The sequence below is a fragment of the Strix uralensis genome, chromosome 6 (genome assembly GCF_047716275.1).
Source record: "Strix uralensis isolate ZFMK-TIS-50842 chromosome 6, bStrUra1, whole genome shotgun sequence".
Lineage (NCBI taxonomy): Eukaryota > Metazoa > Chordata > Aves > Strigiformes > Strigidae > Strix > Strix uralensis.
Genome location: NC_133977.1, coordinates 41,276,528 through 41,299,422, shown reverse-complemented (window position 1 = coordinate 41,299,422; position 22,895 = coordinate 41,276,528). Strand labels below are relative to the sequence as shown.

General features: G+C 38.4%; 1 protein-coding gene across 17 annotated transcripts in view; it reads left to right on the top strand.

The window, feature by feature from the left end:
• GTDC1 (glycosyltransferase like domain containing 1) overlaps positions 1–22,895 on the top strand; it is a 213,501-nt gene that overhangs the window by 4,937 nt on the left and 185,669 nt on the right. For 11 of the 17 annotated variants that reach the window (XR_012629533.1, XR_012629532.1, XM_074873803.1 and 8 more), the window contains exons 1-2: positions 15,257–15,382; positions 22,263–22,452. The exons of 2 other annotated variants lie outside the window; for them this stretch is intronic. The gene's annotated coding sequence lies outside the window, so the exon portion shown is untranslated. Of the gene's footprint in view, positions 1–3,934; positions 3,989–5,424; positions 5,540–5,570; positions 5,694–15,256; positions 15,383–22,262; positions 22,453–22,895 lie in introns of those variants that run through there. 4 more of the 17 variants (XM_074873796.1, XM_074873791.1, XM_074873792.1 and 1 more) reach the window with 4 other exon arrangements.

Here is a 22,895-nt window from a genome sequence, read left to right as displayed (position 1 = left end):
TTAATACCATCTTCATACCTTAATTTTGCTGAATTGTAGTTTTGCTGAATTGTTATTAAAAAATTGTTGAAAAAATTTGTTAGGTTGACAAAAAAAAAAAGAGGATTTTAATTGGTTTTACACCTGAAAGCATCTTTATGTGTTATGTCTGTACAACAGCACGATCAGTGTGGCTTCTCATGCTGTTTTCCAGTTTTGTTCCAAGGTTCTTTTTGGGCAGTCAGATGCCATGTTTGTGCCACAGGTTGTCTGTGTTAATGCCATAAATACTGTGGGAATGTTTTCTTCTTAGCCGTACAACAGTGGTCCTTAGGTTACTTTGACCGTGCTCTGGCAACAGAAAAGTTGTGGTGATCATGGGCCTGATGAATAAAATACTATCCAGAGTGCAATATTTCTGTCACTGTCATTATTAGAAGTTGTTATTGAGCAGGAAAAAAAAAACCAACACCACTTAAATTCACGCATAAGTAGTTGGATTCAGTTTTAATACGATGTGGTCTTTTATTCCTTCTCTGGGATGGAAGATTTACTGAATTGATGTTCCATAATGGGCATTACTCACTCTGGCAGAATTCAGTGGTCAAGTGTGTTGGAATGAAGGATGAAGACCTCGCTGTTGCCATTTGGTATTTTTCTCAATCTGAAAAGACAAAAAGAAAGTTTCTCCTTCAGAGAACTGAGGTTTTTGGTTCGTCTTCCTAAAGCCGAAGAAAACGTACGAAATAGAAACAGAACTGTTACAAAGCCATTATGTAGAAGAACTTCCAGAGTATCACAGAACTTTTGTGCATGCAAGAGTAAATGTTTGGGAATGCTGAAAACTCAGAATGGAGTGATTAGCTAGAGCAATGATGGCATGTGGCTGTAGTGGCAGAATATTTGAGAGGAAGAACAGTGAAGATAGCTCCATTTCTAGGAACAACTCTTAGAAAAATATCACCCTTTTCCTGTTCTTTCTTATCAGATTGGTTTGAGAAGAAAAAAAAAAAGCCTCAGAGTTGTGTGTTAATGACATAATCGTGGATTATTTGACAATGTAGATCTTGATTCTGTTTTCATAGTGCTTTATTTACCAGGTGACACCTTTGTAAATAAGACAGGAATGAAGTCCATGTTGTGTTGTGAAAACAAGGTGTTTTTTATAAGTGTCTTGCCTGGTCCATATAATTAAACAAGTGCTTCCTCAGAAGCACCGTAATTTCCATAATTTGAAAACTAAAATCTTAACTGAAGTACAGATCCTCATTTCATCTGATGCTCATTGTCATATTTCCTATATATCTTTCTGCTTTGATATTTACTTTACATACAAATATTCCAGAAAACAGAAATTCCACAGTAATTGAACATACTGCATCTTCTATATTCCAGTTATTTTCGAGGTTTACGCAAGGAATATGCTGTAAGATGACTTTGCAGAGTATTCTGTGAACTTCTGTGTTTTGTGATTTCCCAGGTGAAAGTTTTGCAGTTCACCTTGTCTGTCTACTGGCTTGCAGTTTAATGCAGTAAGTTTCTGAGTATAACTTTTGTGGTTTGAGATAAAGTTCTTCAAATAAACAGTAACATCTTGTTGGCTTTAGAGAATAATTTCTTGTCCTGATCTTGCTTTAAGAAAACTTTAACAAGAAATAAGCTTTTGTTATCATTTAAGTCAGTTTTCTTTTTTGTTGTGGTTTCAATCTAAAGGCAGGATTTATGGAAATGACTGAGGGTGGTGCTGGCCTAATTATTCATTATTTCTGGCAAGGCGTAAAAAATTGGTCGTTCTTGTGCCTAAAACTAATAGCATGCTTTGTATTTAATCTGTAGGTCTTTTGTAAAACAAATGGCTGTGCTAATAAGTGCAAAATATACACATTTAAATTTCTTACAGTATTATTTGACATGCTGTTCCAGGGAGCTATTTAGGTTTTTCGTTGATAGTTAAATATACTAAGGTAGGCTGTCTCTCCCTGGAAAGATGTGTATTTTTATATATCCTTTAAAAACCAGCATATCTTTAAAAGAAATAGTAGTAGCTGATCTGGAACTTGCAGTAGCAATCTTGGAATTGAATATGGCTTTTCTGTTAGTGTCTATTCAAGGATTAAATACAAAACAGTGCTTTATAAAAGTACTAATACCTATTACAAGTTTTTGCAAAGAGTTTTAGGATTATCCATGTGATATGTTCACTGTTGGGCTGAGTGGTGTTTCTTGCGGGGCTTTTTTTTGTTGGCCTTGTTGAGATGAATTGCCAGTAATTGGTATTTCACCCAGAAGCGACCCAGGTGATTTACGGAATTCCACCACCTTCAGCAGCCCCGTGCATGTGGAATGTCTTTCCTAATCAGGCTTAAGAGAGGAGAGGCATTCAGCACAGTAATGATTGAAAACCTGCCGTCTAAAAAAAAAAAAAAAAATCAGCAGGGGCATGTGACACGAATGCTCCTTGGTGCCTTTGCCCTCTCGTTGTGAGCCCCCAGCTTATGCCGCGCTTAGACAACCCTAACGACCACAGGACGCTGCTAAAGCAGAAAGCTGCTTTGCATTGTGCCTCTTTATGAATCTGTTTCATGATTAAACTTTTAAAAGTCACAACCCCCAACATGCAACTGCAGTTTCATGGTAGCTGTGACATTATTTTACTATTCATGCTGTGAATTTCATTCTATAGTAAAATGAATATTATATTGGCCTTTTAAGTTGGTTGTCAGTGGAGAATAGGGAAGCTACACTTACAGCATCTGTATGCAATCTTGGCGACAAGTAGGACCCTCTGGAAAGCTGTTACTGTTGGGGCAGAACTAATCATTCCATGTGAAATTATATAAGGAGAATTAGCTCTGACTCTACCTCATTTCCTTTCATACCGCTGTGAAAATAAGCTTAGACACGTCAAACCTTCTATCCTTATTTCTCTAAGTACTTTATTAAATACTTCTTTTTATTAAGGCTTATTTATTGTAGGTGCTAGAAACAAAAATAACTACCTGTATTTCTAGGTACTAACGGGGTGTGCGTCCTTGCCCAGTTTGGCAGTTTCGATTTCCTTCTCGGGACTGGATTCCGGGGATCGGTTGCTGTTGCCTCTTCTGTACTCTGACTTTATTTCCCCGGTGAATCATTCAGAGTACTTCATATTTAAGGTAGCATGCTTGATGTGATAGAAAATTGTCAATCACAGACTGCCTTGGCTATTTAGAAAAAAAAGATATCAAAAGCCTGCTTGGAGCTCTAAGGAGCAGTCAAGTCACCTGCTGATTTGCCTGGCAGGAGCCTAAACTCATACAGCCTTTAGGTTTAGAAAAGAAAACTCAGATCTCTGGAGGTCATCCACTCTACATGGAGGCCCTGTACTGTATGCATGAGCATATAGTGTTCATTGTAAAGCCAGATAGGTGCATACAGATGGTTTCTGACATGTTCATCTTACCAGGTCTTAAAAACAATCAGTGAAGATTTGTGTAACCCCTCCATAACCTAATCTGTTGTTTAACTATCCCTAGAGGTAGCATATTTCCTCTAATACTATTCTAATTTTTTTCCTAACCTGTTAAGCTTCTCGGTTTGTTTTGCTGGTTTTTTTCTGCTGTGGATATTGCAGTAGTGGGACATGATAATAATTTTTCTAACTGCTGTTAACCTGTTTTGAAGCCTGCGCCCTCTTTCTTTACTGACCTTTTTTCTGTACTCAATAAGTCCGTTTCCCTTTAACTTTCCCTGATTGCTTAGGTTTTCTTCTGAGCTTTTCTCGGTTTCCTACATCTGTGTATCCAGACCTGAACGTAATGTACAACCTTAGTCAGTCAGCATCAGTGATGAATTGAATAAATCTTACCATCTTTTGCATATGATGCTCCTGTTAATACAATTTCAAATTAATTTTTCACTTTTTGCCTTCAACTCAGTATTAAAACTCCAGTTTCAGTTCTGTTAATCACTTAGTCCTACTTTTTTCAATTCTGACTCTGCTTCTCAGAATGCTTGCAGCCCTTCACAGGTAACTGCAAAATTTTGCAACTATATTGTTCATCATCCAAGCAATAAATGAAAACATTAAATAATCCTGCACTGAAAATGCTGTCTGCATTATGATGTGAGGGCCAAGAGGTTGGAGCCCTGCAACCTGTACCTTGATGCAGACCTGACCTTTGGAGTTGCAGAATGGCTCCGACCCCTTCGTTGCCTTTGGGGCTGTTTGCTGGGGAATGTTGTGTGCTGGGGAACCTGGACAAATTAAGTCAAACATCTTGTAGCTATAGGTGTTTAGGGAGGGAATCTTTAGTGAGATAAAAGAAAAAAAACTTGGAGAACGTTTACATGGATCTGCACACCTGGGTTGATGGTGGTTCAGTTCCTTGGAGTGGTGTGTAAAAATCACCTGTAATTAATTGGATAAACATGTGTGCGCATGTTTCTGTGTCTGAGTAACTTGAGATGAATCTATACACAAGAGGTCATTCTTCATGGCTGCTAGATCAAGACTTAAAAAAAAAAAATCTTTGATCAAGCAGATCTCAGTATTTGAAGTAAGTTATTTTGTGAATCATGTAGACAAGGGAGGAGGGGAAGAAGGGGTATGTCTACTTCAAAACCTCTTCTTTCGTGCTATTTGCTTGAAACATAATCTGCAGGTGTTTTTCTTTTATGTTAGTGTTTTAGTATACCTGATGTGATCAGAAACACTTTTTATTTTATCCCCTGCACTGGCCTTTCCAAAAAACGAAGCAACTAAGAGATGCTGCTAGGGAGTTGGAAAGTAGCAAGGACAGTGCCTTACAGTTAAGGCAGATGTGATTGCAACATCTGTGCCAAGGAAAGCTGCAGTCTGATCTGCCTTCTGTCTTCAGGATTTCTGGGATTCCAGAAGGAGAAGTGGTGCAGATAAGACATGTCCTTTGAGGTTTTGAAATGCTTCTGCTTAGATTGCAAAGCTCTTCCCCATTAGGCCCGCAGGAAGCACGTCTCCTATAGCGCAGCCAAATTGGTATCGTTATTAAATATTTCTTCACAGACTCACCAGTGGTAACTCTTCTCCGTGGTGGTGTTATTTGGGAAGAAGAGCCTCTGTGCATAGCACTTTCTGACTTGGAAGCTGTGATGGGATCCAAAGAACAGTTTATAGAGGGTTTTTCACCTTTTTCCTTAAATTGAGCTTTCCAGTGCTAAAACTTGGGACTTCTAGCTCGGAATCTTCATTAGAACACAATCTAGACTAATAGGAAGGAAAATCCCAAAGCCTTGCCATCAGACAAATTAAAATTCATTTTCTTTAATGATTCTCCCCTTTGCCAACTGTGTTCTTGCACAGTCGGTCTTTGCCCTTGGTTTATTCTCCGTACAGCAACTGTGTTGGTTTCTATGTGGCGTGAAATTCGGCGTATTCCTCTCTGAGTTGTTAAGAAAACTCTACCCTTTTCCATCATCTCTGAGCAGCAGTCATACGTCTACTTTCTGATCTCAGGACTCTCCTGCTTACGTCGGGGCTCCCTGCTTGCTGTGCTTCTGCTTCACCTCTGCTGTTGCGCCCTGCTCTCGAAGGCTGTGCCAGGTGAGATGTGCTTGCTTTTCTTTCCCCTTTCAGGAGACCTCCTCTGGCCCCTGGTTCAGCCTGTGGGAAGAGGTGAGCCGGTGGCCTTCCTCTGCTCCAGCTGTAACGTTTTTGAAAGGACTTCACTTAACACAGTGCACAGCAGGCAAAGCAGGTATGCTCTGTGGGGGTTCGACAGAAAACATACTTCAGCGATGGAAAAATGCACTGCTGTAAGTTCACAAATACATTCTGCAGAAGAAACAGCCTGTGAGTAATAACATTAAAAGAGGAACTGGGTGAAACATGAAGACAACCTCCAAACGAGAAAAGCAGGTGTTTTGCATTATTTCCTCTGTGCTTGGTTTTTATGTTGGTGTCATCATAACAGTACATGACAAATGAATATGCTTTTCTCTCAGTGATGTTTAAAATTTGATTACCTGAATATTTATGTTGTTCAGTACTCAGAAATACTTGAAGAGTTTTATTCTTCACTGGATTGTATATAGAGTAATTTTGGAAGTTGAACAGTATATTTCATGGCAGACTATCCTAAAATAAGTTCTTAATCGTTTGGATGTATTAATATTACATTTAAAAACATAAACTTTGAAAATGTAGTTATTAAATTCTGTTCTGTTTTGTAGCATTAATTACGCAATTTGAAATTCTCAGATTCATTTAAAGGTAGGGCTTTTTATTTGTATGTAGCTGTTGAAATAAATTACCAGTACAAGCAAACATTCTACTAATAAACGAGGGATGCCTGGAGTTGGCTCTACTAACTGAGACAATTTAATTCATCCATCATCAGGGATGATGTTTCTTAGCAACACAAAGTATTTTCACCCAGGGCGCTTTGAGGAACTTTCACATTTTTCTTCAAATACAGCCTTGGTAGTATTTTATACGACCTGAAGTTCGTCCATCTGTCCTGAAGCTCCCAATACTTTCCCATTCCATCCAATGATCGAATGATCTGATACACGTTTTTTTCAGCTTAATAATACACAAGTTGACTAGAGAATAATTTCGCATGTCAGATTTTCCAAAGGGTTCTGGGAAATTATTTGTTGCTCTGTATAGCAAAGCTAAAAGTTATTGAAAATGTGTTACAGTTTCATAATAAAACAGATACGAAAAGTATTGGCTTGGGAGCTAACTAAATGCTTTCTGATAGCCATAGCCTCAAGGGAGATACTTGGATCATTTGTAATAAAGGGATATCTTTGATATCTTTTGGTGAATTGACTACTATTCTGTTTAGATCATAATTTATGGAAAAACTGGCTGCATACACGATGTTACATTATCAAATTGTTTGGGTGTAAGAATTGCCTTAATGGATGACCAGGATTTTCAGTGTTTATTCTTTTGATGCCCCCTCTATGAAATCAGAAGCAGCTGTTGATACATTAAGACTCTACCTTTATTTCTTGCTTTCCATTTTTTTAACACGTGTGAAGCTGGTTTGATCTGGCTAGCTACAGCCCAGAGTTGCTGGGTAGATTTGACTTGCTTAAGGAACCTCTTCAGGTATATAACAAGTGCTACTCAGTACTGAGAGCAAACATCTTCCAAATGTAGTGTATTATTTTGCTTTGAGAAATAATATATTTTTAAAATTTTTGGTAAACTGCTCTGAAAACTTCTGTAATTCTGTTACGTGAATAGTGACTAAGCCTCTGCTTCTATCTTGCTTTGAGAGGAAAAGTTTTAGTGGTTTTAGGATGAAAACTTCTTTATAAGCAGTGTGTAGTGGTAAGTGTTTGAAAAATGTTGCGATAAGTTAACTATTACTCAGCTTATTTCACAAAGAAGGTGTACAGAAACCATTTTAAATAGTGGGAAAGCAAATTACAGAAATACTGGGTTGATTCTTCCTCATAGTTCAAAAAAAAAATCCTGTGTTGCAGCTCATGTCATCTTAGCTTTATTTTACTGAGGTTTTGTACATGCAAGTAAAGTCTTTGTACATATACATATATGCAAAAAAATGAATCGGAAGAATTAGTGGAATGTTGTTATATGCAGGTTTTATTGATGGTGTTTTAGACTGTATGTGGTGTTAGTGCACGAGGGAGTATTTAGGGAGTCCTGAGAGTTGCCAGCAAAGTCCGTGCTTGCTTTGTCATTTAACTGGATGCTTTTGGTAAGGATGACATCTCACAAGTGAGCCTTGCTAGTAATTCCTGTATGATTTCAAGCTAAATGGCTCTGGATTCCTAGATGGCGTTTCTAGTTCTGGGACACTAATTGCATGTCCAAGCTTGGACATCGTGTTTAAGATCATTTTTGTTGCAGCGTAGGCGTTTCATACCCTGCTATTGGTGTCCAGCATCTTGCAAGATCTCCAGGTGTTTCCTAGAGTCCTTTGAAGAGTCACCTAAATTGGAAGCTTCTGTTATGCCACAGCAAATGGTATCTGAAGAAAGAAGAAGAGAAAAAATCTTAGCAAAGGGCTTTGCTAGCAACAGGGGCTTTAGCCTTTAAAGTATCAAGTCTTTGAAAACAGCAGCAGTCACTTATGTCTGGTGTTGCCCTAACTGTAAGTTTGAACTACGGCGGCTTGCAGAAAGGTCAGGACTCCATCAGCTTTTGCTCCTGCAAGACTTTGTTGCATGTGGTGACAGTGTATCTACATTTTCACCTCTGCCTTAGCATCCTGCGATTGTCTGGGAAGCTCCGGAATCAGTTGTAGGTTCTCCTTGCCCTTTCAGGTGCTGTGCAGAAAATTCGTTGCTCATAGGAGTAGGCAAGGTTTGCAGTCGTGATGGTTCCTCAAGGTAGTTGCAGTCAGATGTCGTGGACATTTGTTGAAGGCTGGTGTTTACGCTGCACTAAAATAATGTACCTGTGGTCACATTGTAGCCTGTATTTGTTCTGTAATGCTGTGTGTGTAAAGACTGACTTCAAAGCTGTTAATATATTTTTCAAAAAGTCAAATTTAAAAGATTTTTAAATACTGAAATCTCTTCATAATTGAGACTTTATTTTTCCAACTGTAAAACCTGTGTCTAAATTTACAGAACTTACAAAGACTGCCACAGGCAAGTATGCGCAACCTGTTTAATAAGAAACTGAGCCTCCCAAATACTTTCCAGAAATTAGTCTAAAATTCATGTTTCTAACTTGTTCAAGACACTGGATCTTAAAGCCATTTAACACATGTTGGCAATATCCAGTTCCAGGTATAAGAACAGTTTAATTTTGGGGAAGGCTTTATTTGGGGTAGAGAAATGAAGAACTTCTTAGGAGTCACAAGCAAAATACATCTCTGCTGTGAAGTCCTGGAAGCAGTGCTGGTGGAGATGCATCAGAGGAGGGAAGGCTTTAATAATTTCGCCTTACTTGGGCACTTTATATAGTGGAATGATTACTTAAGGTAGGCCCATGATGACAAAATATCACCTGAGTGCTGTGCTAAAGACAAAATTCACTACCAAATGTTACGCTTAAAGCACAGCCCCTCCAGCCTGACCAAAGCAGCCACTGCAGTTCTTCTCTTTTTACCCCTGCTCCTTTTTTTTTCAGCCGGGGCTTCTGGCCATGTTCTGTGCAGTTTCCTGTGGTTGATGACGGATTGATGAAAATTATCTTTTTGAAACTAGTAAACGGTCTGGAGTAAGTCCAATAAATAGATAAGGATAGCTTGTAATGAGGAACACACAGTAGTGTCAGAACTGTTGTAAATTTTCAGAAACTACTTTTCATCTTCATCCATCCGTGATTCAAATAAAGAACATTCCCTTTATGGCCTGCAGCACAATACAAGTTGTACTTTGCTAGCTTTTGGTTAAAGCAATGAATATATTATTTGAATTTCAGGAAAGACAACTTGAAAACATACTATATTTAGGATTTAGTCTTGAAGTTGTACAAATAGCTAGTGGTTTTTGCTGTTGTTGCATCTTTTCATGTTCATGTGCAAAGAGTGACGTGATCAGAGTTGTCACTGGGAACATTTAGTTTTTCATGTGAAGTATTTTTGGGCAGCTCTTACTTGGAAGAACATGGGATGGAATATAAAAACTTGTCTAAGAAATTATTTCTGTTAAAGGGTCACAAATTATAATTGTTTAGATGCTATTTCTGCAGTCAGTCGCTGCAAAAATGGAAAAGGTGAGTGCAAACTGGTAAGGCTAAAGCATTTCTCAGGGTGGTAGTTTGGCTTTGGGGTTCTCGTTTAACACAACTGTGTCTTTTCATAGACTCAGGAACTAAATGATTTTATTGTAATTAGGATCTGGACACATTTATGAATGAGAAGTTAGATGTCTTCCTGTACACATAGTCTTTCTGTTAGGTGTTGTGTTTGCATGTAACTCATACTATGTGAGAGTTTGCATGAAAGCAAACGGTTCCATTCACTGTGTCTCTACTACACAAAGCTATTTTGTGTTGTCAATAAAAATAATAAATGCTGTACTTACTGAGCTTTATTTCCAGCCAAGGAATAGTATGTGAGGGTGTTACAGGATCTTTAATTGTTATATATTTTTAAGTTTCAGTTTTGAGTGTGTATATCTCTTTGTGGCACGGACTCATTGGAAGTTCTAGTGAAACGTGCTCTTCCAAGCAGGTGATTCTGCTGAGCAGGTTATGGGGAACGATGGATGTGGGAGAGGTTGAGTCTCAGATGTCAGTGATGTTGTTTTGACATGGTCGTGTACTGCGTTATCAAGGAGGAGGACCCACTTCTGATGAGGTTCTTCTGTAGTATGGTATGAAAGCCTGTCTGACATAAATGTTTTATGGTGTTTCAGGCCTTAACTGGTAGTTCATGAGATCAGAAAAGTAACTGGGTCCTTAAATCCCAGTTGTCTGAGAGATGTGGAGAGAAAACACGCTTCACAACTTACTGTCACAATACTTGAAGATAAAATTTAGAGTAGTAGCAGTCATCCTCTACGGCTGCCTACAATAATGTGGTTTTGTTCTTGCCCTCCTGGCTGTAGCTGTGTTTCTCTTCTCCAAGCGTTGCATTGCATATAAGGTCAGGGGATCAAAATTTTTATATTTTCAGTTTGTTAGTCTGAGCCTTCAATCCCAACCTCCCTCCCCCAAGTGTTTAATACCCTATTAACCACTTTTCCACATACACTTTTATAAAACTTGATTACAGTTTTTCATAACCTCTGCTTTCATCAGTTAACTGTCTTCAGCCTGGGAAGTCAAGCTTTGATTCAGTGATATCTTTGTATTAACAAAATACAAGGACACTTATTTCCATGTTAATGTGCTTCCCAAACTCTGGAAGTTTTCTGTATTTGGTTTACAACATTTTTTTGTCTGTACTCTTTGATAATACTGTGATGCTTGTGTCTCCTACCCCTGAATCTCTTTCTTTAGAAACTCCTTAGATTCTCGTTTGTCTGGAGAGTTGGCAGGTATTATGTCGTATTCAAAGGAAGCAATTTTATTCTTAAACACAGTCTCAAAATGTAAAAACATTGAGCTGTTTGCCATGAATTTTACTTAAATATGTTTTGATTGGGGGAGAAATTTTATTATCTTCAGATCATTCAGGAATTTAAGTAAAAATACTATGCTTTGATAACTGTTGGAAGCTCTATGTAAACTTTAAAAGCCTGTTGTTTTTTTGTCTTTTTTTTCTTATTATTATTTTATTTGCAGGGGCTTCTGTAGACTGGGATTTACAAGCCTGGGCCAGGCTTGCTTTTACAACGCCTGGCAGTGTAGCATCAGGTAGCGTAATGTGACTTGTCTGGACTGACTCAGGATGACTGCAACCCATACCTCTTCTCCTTCCCAAAAATAATGTATTTTTTTTAATCTGTTAGTATTACTATTTTGTGATGAGGGCTGATATAAGTAATCAGTTCTTTTCTGTATGTAAGGTATGTTTGAAGTAAGGGTGATGTGGTATGCTGTTGCCTAGGTTGGTGTAGACTGAACCTTAGAGTAAACGCTGTTTTAGAGCATTGCATGGAACCTGCATAGACTTAGATGCTGCAATATGAATTTTTAGTCTAGATTTTTTATTCTAGAAGAGAATTAACAGTCTTGAGGAGAAGACTGTCTCTCTCCAATGGACAGCTAGCATAACTTTGGCTTGTAAAAATAAGTAACACTTACCTATTAGGCAGCTGGCACTCCACACCTACGTTTTCCGATCCGTACTGTGTGGTTTAATGTTTTCTGCATTCAGGGCAGACTGCAGTGAAGCTTTTGTTTGATGAATTGCAGTTTGTCTCATGGGCATGATACTTTGAGAATAAGAGCAGTGACTTATTGGGTGATTTCTTTCTGGTGGTGTAAGCAAGCCTTCCATTATACATTGGTTTCAGAAACAAGCTATTGTGTGTGTGTGTATATATATACATATATATGTGTATATAAATTAAAAAGTATAGAGCATCCTGAAATAGGTACAATGAAATCCCAGTTACACAAACAAGTGAGAATCTAAGTAGTTCTGTATTCCGTGTTAATGATCTGTATTTCATAGGAAAGGTTGCCCTTTGCAGGGCCTTTTCTTCTGAAGTAAAGGATAGGCTGATCTGTTTCTCCCACAGCTGGAAGGGCAGGGGGAAATTTGGTTGATCTTATTTTTTTCAGCAAGACTATCACAGGGAATGATAGAGCCAGTTGCTGAGATTGCAAAGGACTATGTGGCCCCAGGCATCTTTAACTATGTGCGAAGACTGATTCTGTTTAATGCAAAAAAGAAAGAAAAAAAAAAAATGCCTGAGTTTAGACCGAACACTGATTCAGGTCAGGAAAAATGGGATCCTTCCCATTGACTTAAAATGGATATGTGAGACTTCTGTATGATGGTTCATATAAATCAAAGGGAATGGGTATTAGATTACACATTCATCATTATGATTATCACTTGAACGGCTTAGCATGTGTAACCTGGTAAGCATTTGCCAGTATTGTATTTAACTGTAAAGACAGTATTAGAACATTATATTCTGAATTTTATTTAATTTATTGTGGTGGTCTAAAGCTCTGCAACTTGAAGAGTTTGAGGCAGAAAGATAAATGCTCAAGAGCATGCATATTCTGCGTGGGGAATCTGTGGGGTGTGTGGGGTTTTTTTACATCTGGTGATCTAGTTACTCAGATATAAAGCATGCCTTTTACTGCAGTAAGAATCTATTTAAATTTCTATTTTTAAGTCAGTATAAACCTATTTAAAATATCTTATGCTAGATATGTAAATGCTTTCTTGCAGACAAAAGCATTCTGCCCACCCAATTGTGTAACTTCAGTTTAAGCCAATTTTCTGTTTCCAGCCTTTTAATTGTTCTGTAATCTATGGAGTACAAAGAATTAAATGTGTCCAGTCTTAAACATTTGGTTAATTTTATGATGCTCAGGGAGATGGTTTGCAGTTTGGGTATTGGGATGCGGGGCTGGGGCTTTGGCCTGCTGACGGTTGTTTTAAAGGCTGAATGCTGTTAGAGTGTGTAGTCTCTGCTAACAAGACTTCCCCAAAGAAAGCCTCAAGAACATTTTATAGCATCCAAGTAAGAGACTGAGGTGTTGTCTTTAAGCATTTAAAATAATTTAAAATCCGTTGAAGGGATCTGTTTGATCAGATGAGTAGGGGTCACTCTTTGGAACTGAAAGATCTCAAGAAACCTGACAATTTGAGGTATGGTCAAGGATTTAGTAGAGCTGCTGAAGAAAATGTGAAGTGTTGGGAAAAGGTTGTAAATATTGTGTATTTTTGTGGCCCAGCTCTCCTCCCGTTGCCTGTTGTAGCTCTTGAATGTGTGAAGAGATCCAAAAGTACGTGTATGCGGAGAGAACGTGTGGACTGTGGTACAATACGACTGTGCATTTGTACGTGAGGTTGATGTCTGCCCGGGATTATGACATTAATGTTACCCGCTCTGGTGAGAGGGCCTGTGGGTCTGTCACGGTCGTGAGTGAAGTGCCCCACATGCAAGGCTGATGTTGGGATGTACAGCAAATATATCTCATTTCATTTGACCAGCCTTTTATGCGTAAGCAGTCCTAGGAAGGCCTGGTAAGTGTGGAATTACTGTTTTTTCTTACCATTTGTGTTTTAAATTAGACCAGCCACTAGTTTTGTTATTGGATTCTCATGCATCTTACACAGCCACTCCTGCTGCTTGTTGTCCTCTGCTCTCCCTGCTTTTGCATTATTGTGGGCTCTGGATCTGTGCTTGATTTAAAGTCAATAAAAATCTCTATCAGAGCTTCTGTTAGTGATGAAAGTCTCTAATCACTTAGGGTATTTTTTGGCACATGTGCTTAGGAAAACTGATCCTAAGTGTGACTGTGATTTTTGAGGGGAAAAAATCCACATACTTCCATTGTTAGTGGAAACTGTAGATGAGAACCTCAAAGAGGAACACTGAGGGGCATCCTCCGTAGGTTGTCCACAGTGCGTTTGGTGAAGAAAAGAAACGGTTTGAGGAATGTGACATGCAGTTCTTGATGCAGAAAAAAGCTTCTGTATGCCTAATACATTGGAAAACATTTGTTCAAGAGCACATCTTGTGCAAAATTTGCCCGTGTAGAAGTATTAAGGTCAGTATCCACGTAGGTTATCTCATATGTACTGAATGTGATGCCCGAGGTCAGCTTTGAGTTGTAAATGCAACTTTAAGGAATGTTTTGTCTGGTCCTGTTAAAAAACATCTATATAAATTGTTTGGTTAGAAACATACTTACTCATGCTCTTCCTGGACTCATCTGTAGTTCCTGATTAAAAAATAACAGTTGTAAACGAAACATTGTGTTCTGCTTAACAAGTGAAGTTTGTGGAAATAATCCTTATGGGTATACACACACTCAATGAGCAATTCTCTTTTAAGTGAATTGGTATTAATTTTAAGGTAAATGTTTTCTGTTCTAGGTGTTTAGGTGGACTTTTCTATTCCTTACTAAACCTTGGTGTGAAAGAATCTGTTGTCAATTTTATGAGAACAATGACTATGTTGTATTGTTAATTGAGGAGTATTAGAGTGAGTCTGTGATTCAGGAAGGAATTATCAAAACACTGCTTCATAAAAATCAAATAAACTCAGCTTCTGGATCAAGTGAGCAAGTTCATATGCCCTTGTAGTTCTCTGAACATCCTGGCTTGACTCTTTACTATGGAAAAGGTCTCTGCACTTCATCATGTGTTGGCATGTTCAATGAGAATCAGCATTCCTCTTCTGTATTATTTCTTGATAGCTTTTTCATTAATCCTTCAAAAGTACTGGACTGCTTAATGGAGTCGGAATAAAAATAACGCATTTTCAGAAAGTCTTCTGGTGTGTTATGTTTGCATTCCATGTTTCACTTAAGCATTAATCAATTAACTGATTTTGATTCTAGTCACTTCTCAGGTTAGATCTCGGCGATACGTGGATGGATAATGTACTCTGTAAATTAGGTGTGAAACGGTTGGAGAAACACACAAGCTGGTGCTGTGCAGAGCCAAGTCAGGTTTGGCCTGGCTTTATTTTAGCTTGCGTGTGCTACCTTGTGAATGCAGGGCAGCCTGGCAAGCCTAATGCTGAGCTAATTGCTGCCCTGGGTCTAAATTGGGCCTGTAGAAAACTGGTTGGATGTTCATTTTCTACCTGTACTTTTCTATCCATTTTGTTGCTTGAGTTGTCTATTGTCTGGGCTATCCTGTTGCTGCTGTTCCAGGGGATGAAGAGGGTGACCTGGTCTCTTTTTGCTGTTCATGCTGTAGGGCAGTTTTACAATGCTAAGCCTCGTTTGATGAATATTACTGTTGCAGGTTTTGCAAGTGGAAGAGCGTTTAGCTCAGTGGTTTCCTGAAGCATACATTGTGAGGAGGTGGTTGTTCTGGGGCTGGTCGGAGGCTCTCACTGTTACCCACACCCAAAGGAGCATCGCGAGGTGAGCACCCCAGCTAGCAGCAAAATCCTGTGGCTTCTGCATCGTCCAGCAGCCACGTTCATTCCACAGCACCTGGTTGATCGTTGGGGTGAAGGAGAAAGGAAGCAGGCTATTTGGGAGGCCCCTTCTCATCCTTAGAATTTCTTTAAACAGTTTAACTCTTAGTGGCTTCTAATTTCAAATACTACTTTCAAATTTCTACTTTTGGCTCAGTGCTGCTATCAGCTGTAAGTCCTGATGCCTTAATAAAAGTGTGTGGGGGATGACTTTTTAAGTATTGCTTGGCTGTTCTGGAATGAAGGGTTTCTTAAGTTTAAAATTCTAAAATTATGAGTTGGTAGTAGTGAGCCACAGGCCATCAACTGCCACAATTTTCCTTACAGGTAGGACCAGAGAGTGTTTCAAGAAAAATTTGTTACCAACTACCTTTAAGGATTCTGCCTAAAAATTAAAGCTTACAGTTTATGATATTACATAGATAGTGAAGAAAACTTAACTGGTGTTTCTTGTGTGTCATATTATTTCAAAATTAGATTTATTACAGGTTTATAGAGTTTTATATAGGTTTATATAGATTTATGATTGGCAGTGTTGAAACTCAGAGTGACTGTTCTCTGGAAGTGAATGTCTGCTGAAGGTGTTCAGTGTGATCTGTGGTGGAACTGAACTGGGTATAATAAATTGTTGAAAGAAATTCGCTTATCTGCTATGTGAACAATGGAAAAACAGAGCAAGTCATCAGAAGTAAAGGCGCAGCTGCCTTCGCTCTTCTGGTAAAGAATCCTCAACTCCTGAAAACCCAGGCAGACAGTAGGTGCCAAGGATGGAGAGCTGGGGCTTGTGTAGTCTCTGCTTGGTGAGGATAGTTCTCAAAGTTCTTTTGCCCACTCTGAAATCATTTCATTGAATGTATCTTGGCCCTAGCATTCATACATATTCAGCAACCTGTAAGTTCTGCTCATGCTGTGAGTTTTACAGGTTTCCTAATGCTCTGTTTGAGGGTGAGGTTGCTGTTATTTTTTTCTTTAAATTTTACAAGCATTTTATATAATGATGTTCCTGTCATGCTTTTGGCCATGAATCAGCAAAGCATTTATGTGCATGCTTTAATTGAAGCATGGAGTTGTCTCGCTGTGCAAATGTTGAAGTCAGTGAGACTATTAATTAAAATTAAGTATCTGCATAAGTGCTTTTTCTAAAAATAAGTTGCTTCATAACAGCTTTGGGCCATATTTAAGGAGGAGGGGTTTGTTTTTTTCAGACACTGAAAATAGGTATATAATTATCTCTGAATTGTATGATGATAAAATGTAGCAGCAATACCAGTGGGCAGAATGTTCATGAGATGGAGTGTGAACTTTCTGCCTTGTAAGATGTCACCTAAGCTGCTATTTATTTATTTTTAAATAGAGAGTAAATCTATTACCATTTTTGTATCACGCAGAGGGTGGTGTCAAGGAAACCTTTAGGAAAAGTTACTGCTTAAAGCTACCCCTGTAGTAGAAGCACGCACGTTATACTCATAGGAAACAGTCAATTCATCATCTTGCTTACTGAGCGCCTGGTTACAACTCCGTTTTTCTTCCATCGAGTAAAACCTTGCATCACTTAGTTAAAGGCTGTGCTTCTCAGTGGGAGACTTCTTAGGTAGTTGTGGTGTGTGTCATTTATGTTTTCTATCTGTAGTTGAAGGCATTAAAAGTATTTCCAGGGAATACTGAGCTGTGTTTTTTTCCCTGTACATATTAGACGATTTACTGCACAAATTTATTGTACAATTTACTTTACAAAATTATCTGGCTTATTAATTCTCACAGCACCTTGGTGAAATAGTGTACCTTTATCTCCTAAGTCTGGCTCTTTATCAGACTCGCTTTATCGTGCTAGCCCGTTACCTTTTTTCCAGATTTCTTTTAAAAATAGACTTCTTTTTACAAGCCCCAGTATTCTCCACCTGCAGCAAACCGATAAATCAATAGCGGAGGGAAGAAATCACTGGAAACACAGAAAAGAGGAGTGTGTATCAAGCTGCTTGTACTGTCAGATTTCTGATTGCACCTCTGCTGTCTCTTCTCGCAACACTAATTTTTAAGATCTTTCAGACATGCCTTTTTGCAGGGATGTATATAAATTACTGACCACATTCTTATGCAGGAAACGATAAGAGACCTTAATGCACATGGTGTGAGCTGGGGTGTGCCTGGGGTCACACAGATATTTGAAGTCAGATGCAGAATTAGAGCGCAGGTGTTTTCTGACCAGAAGATGATACTTTTGAGGTGCTTCAGTGTGATGTGTGTTGATATCCCCACGCTGTTGGTTTTTTACTGCTACAGTTCTTAGTCTTTATCATTTATTCTTTTGTTAGTAGTAGAAACTGAGACTCAGGCTTGCATGTGAATACAGTTCAGATCCTTGCTGATAACAACACAGTTGTTTGTAAAAATGGGGCTCAGAAGGTTCCTGTTTTAAGTCATTAATTAATACTGTGGGGGGAGGGAGTTGCATTTGTTTAGTATTGGTGCTGAAAGTTTCTGTAAAGCATTGTCACAAAGCAAAATTTACATTGTTTGGGGAAAAATACCAGTGTTGCCATCTTTCCTATGCGCACATCAGTCGCTCTTTATTGCTTTTTAAATTTGATTTCATTGTAGTGTGGCGAGCTTTTCAATAAACATAGTGGTTTCATTTATATAACACTAGAATTATTGTTAATGCACAGTTTCATACTGCGAATTACGTATGTAATATTGTGTCCAGTGGGATCCTGTATCACAAAATTTGCATAGTTATAGTGCTAGTGACATCGTATCTCATACAAAGAACCTAGGGACCTGATACAATATCAGTAAAACTGTCTCATAGGTATGATTCAAACAGTTTTATTAGCAACATATGGGGTATGAAGGAGCCACAGAGGGTAGTTTTGAGTGTAAGGGTGCTGGCCTATCTTTTTCAGCCTGTAATTATATCAGTCCTCTTCTATGGCATTATTTGTTGCTGCTCTGGGATTGCTGAAAAATAACTACTAATATGGTGACACAAAGGATCAGAATAAATTATAATTGTTGACTTTACAAGAAATTCATTGGCAAAAAGGCTTACTATCCTAAGCTCGGATGTCATTTCTGGTTCAGCTTCGGAGCGAAGCCACATAGACGAAATAATATCTTTTTGAAAGTCTTAGGGTTTTCTGGCAACCTTATCCTGTTGGATTGGATGCTTCTGTGATCTGACAGACACGAGGAAGAAACTTCTTTTGGCTGCATTTTACTTTTTAATCTTAAACTAGGAGAGTGCATTTTGCTTAATTGATACTAGGATATTGAATTTTTGTTCCCCAAATGGAACACATTATAATTAGTCATCTTCAAATAAAGAATTCATTGTTTAAATATTTTGACACTAAAAACTAGCAAAAATAAAACTAGAAGATTACAGTAGTGCTCCGCTTAGTTGTATTCCTTAAAATCATGAGATATATATATATAAAGAAAAAATTTTTACATCTAAAAATGTTAAAAGTTTGGAGGCTTAATGTTTCTGCTAATTGGCTAACCGAAGAGCCACAGTGTATACATAGTACAATTTGACTACCTCCCTGATAACTTTGAGATGCTTGTGTTTTTAAAAACACTGTGCCGAGCAATGTCTCTTTGCAGAACAGCCTGCACAGGGAATTAGGACTGTGATGTAGACTTTACTCGGAATTACTTCTGAATTCTTCTATTCCGCATTGAGGTTCAGCATGGAAAAACTAGAGTCAGAACTACACAGAACTGGTCAAGATTAGCAGGACATCTGTGAGGTCATCTGTGCCTCTGCAGTGCTGGGACCTCTGTGCTGCTTCATTAATGTGGAAGCATCTTTTCATGCATTTTTCTCCATTCCATTTTCATTGTTTTAGTGTAGATCCATACTACTCTTGTAGAAATTTGATCTGGAAGGGATCCTGAGAATCGTTCATCTCTTGTTTTCAGGTAGGATGAAACTTGTTTGAATCATTCCTGACTTACTTAAATATACCTGAAAAAAATTAGTAAAATAATATAATTTGGAATTTAATTGCTAAACTTTTCTTAGGGTTCAAGCTCTCAATCAAAAGTGGCACTTCAGTTGAAGATATATTAAAATTCTAGTATTTGCTTGCAACACCTCCCAGAGCTCAGTGTTACTTGCTAAGATTTTCAAGTGTATACTCTGCAAGCCATCAGTGAAAATACTGAAGCATACTAGACTGAGGACAGATTCCTGCCTGTTTCCAGTGTTCTGCCATTCTCACAGCAAACTGCTGGTACTTACTCCTACAGTGCAGTTTTGCATCTTGTGATTGTCCTGTATTTTAGCAATACAACCTCATATTTCCTCTTTTTTATTTTCTAAAATGTTTTGTGAAATACCTCACTGCAGTCAAGATGCATTTCTTGTCAAAGAGGAAAATTAAGATTAGTTTGATAGGACTTTTTTTTTTCCCCCCCTTGATAAATCTTGACTGGCCAGTCCTCTAGGTGGGTACAAATAGATCATTTAATTGCTTGTTTTGGTAACCTGTTGGTATGGAAGTAAGAATTACTTGCCTGTAATTCTTATTTCTCCATTTTTTTTCTCTTTTGAAATAAGTTTTGTTTGTCTTTGGGAGCTTTTCTGACTTCCACGAGCTTTCGAAGATAATTGCAGGTGATTCAGGAGCTATTTCAACTAATGTCCTTACTATTCAGTAGTAAAAGACCTCAGACTTTGCCAGTTTGAATTTATGTTTTGAAGAATATCCTATCATCCTATTACTACCCTATTTCTTTGAAAGCTTGGATTGGAAACTCTGACAGATTCATTGCTGTTGAGAACCTGAAGTTCTTTTGGGAGGACTGAAGTTAAAAAGTATTAAACCTTGTCATTTTGAGAAATAAGTAGAAATATGTAATCTAACTTGCAGTCGAGAAGTGGACAGCTACCAGCTTTTAGGTGCATAAACACCACAATCTTGCCATCTTTGTATCTAATGCAGCTAGTCCTCTGGCTCCAAGGCAACCATCTACAGGGTGAAATGGTCACTTTCAGTGTGTCTCATAAAAAGTCAGCTCTTTCTCTTAGACACTGTTAAGCATAAACTTGTACTGTTTTAATGTATTTTTTGCCTTTTTTTAATGTAATTTTGCTCTTTGCACACTTTATTACAGTGTTTTCTCCTTTCCCATATCATTTTTTGTTTGGGGTAGAAAGTTCACACCCACTTTGCTTAAAGATGGTAGAGGAGTGATTTCTGAAATTAACTATTAAATGAAAAAATTATATAAACAGATCTGGACATCACATCACAGGGACTCAAGAACTGTCTCAGGAGCCTCTAGGACCACTCATGTTAATTGTTGCATATCTTGTAAATGTGTTTATTTCAAAGTACTGGAAGACTTCCAAAAAGTTTCTGTATTTAAAAGGGCAAAAAGGATGTCACAGTAGATTTAGCCCAGGACAAAGTAAAGTCAAGGTTAACTTGGACTTCCGTCAGTGAAGCTTAAAGGCTAAAAAAAAAAAGAGTAATTAATGCCAGTCACTATGGTTTCGTGATAGAAGGCTTTGTGAGACAAAGCTGATGTATTTTTTTAATAGGATTGTGTGTCTGGCCTATATTGCTATATTAAACTAATTTCTTTTAAAGCATTAAATCATTGCAATACAATATTTTGATATAAAAACTTGGATTATATGTAGCTGAGACACAGAAAAGATTAAAAATGTCCTGTTGCTTAAAGTGTAACTTTTAACAAGATGAGTAAGACCTACATCTAGTGGATCTTCAGTGTGTTTGTGGCCCAGTTACACTTAATCATCAGTTTCGTTGGTCATTTAATTTTTGCTGCTTTATTTTTCAGGTGGTGCAAAGAATACTGGAGAGAGATATTCACAGTTAGTCATGTAGTTCAGTCATCAAAATACAGTAAAACTGTAGTTGGTGCAGAAAAATTAGGTTGGGAAACCCCATTTTGAGAGTATGGGCATAATACAAGGAGAGGTAGGGAGAGCTGGGACAGTTTAGCCTTGAGATAAGTAGACTCAGGGGTACAAACTGAAATACAGGAAATTCTGTTTAAACACGGGAAGTAGTTCTTCACTGTGAGTGGTCAACCTCTGGGAGAAGTTGGCCAGAGGGGCTGTGGAGTCTCCGTCTGTGGAGATACTCAGAACTCGACATGGTCCTGGGGAACCTGCTGTGGTTGATCCTGGTTTGAGCAGAGGGTTTGGACTAGTCAGTCTCTGGAGGTCACCTCCAACCTCATCAACCCCCTGATTCTGTGACTCAGGGTAGGGCTTGGAGGTGTGATTATCTGTGGTGACTATAAGGCCATGTCAAAAGGGCTAGTGCAGTCTTTGCATATACAAAAGAGACCATGAAGTAGACCAACATGTAAAATCTTGACACTAACTTACACAGCAATGCAAGACTGCCGTGAGTATATTGTCTTGAGTTCTGGTGGGGTGGGGTGTTTCCCTGACATGTTGAAGAGTGATAGTGGTGGCCATCTCCTGTAGAGAGGATCTTTAATGGCAAGGCAGGTCGATAGGGTCTTGGGGGAGAGAAGGCAAGGCTCACCTTGCTCCTCCACTATAGGATTTCATCAAGTGTGAAGTAAATGAACCTACCTACTCTTGATGATCAGTGGGCATAGGTGATTGGGGACTCCCCTGTCTTTTGTCTTTAGCTCAAGTGTATGTAGTCTTTTTTTGCAGACATTAATAGACTAAGGAAAGTATTCGGGATTATTATTTGGGTGATATACTATTTGGGTAGTATTTTGATGAAACTTCTTAGCCTAAAACAGTTGGGAAGTTACACCAGATGAGCTCATATCCCTTTTTCTTTTCTCCCCCCAACTCTATTCAGATTTAAGAACGCTATTACAGTTGGGAAAAATTGCACTTTATCATCTGTCCATTGGCCTGAAGCAGATAGAATGGATGGGAAAAAGTACTGCTCACCACTGAGATCCATAGACAAGATTCCCAGACTTCTTTGTTGAAGACATCTAAAACAGCACAGCCTGGTATTTTACTGCTCCCAGCTTTGGATGCAGGTAATAATGCTTCTGATAAATATGACGTGTTTCTTAGATGAAAAAGGGAAAGTGTGTAGTTCCCTACTGAACAGACAGAAAACACAAGACACAGGAGTTTAGTGGCTCATGGCCAATAATTCAATGTAGGGTTGGGGTCCTGGGCTCCTCGCTCTTGCAGTATCTTGCCTCTCCTTGGGCGTTACAGTGTCCATGCAGAGTATCATCAATTCCAGAGCAAATTCATTAGTTCAGCTTCATCCAGCACTTTGTGGGATGGTACTCTTAATTGTTTGTGAAGGTGCTGCCTTTCAGAAGGTCATTAATGGATCAAATTAAACAGCTTTTCTCCTCTCTCCATGTGATGCTTGTTTGAGCAGATGGACTCTACAATAAGGACTTAAGTGTGTGCAATCTGGGGACTACCTTTCCACATCTGCCTTGGTTGCGTAGTGGCACTAACT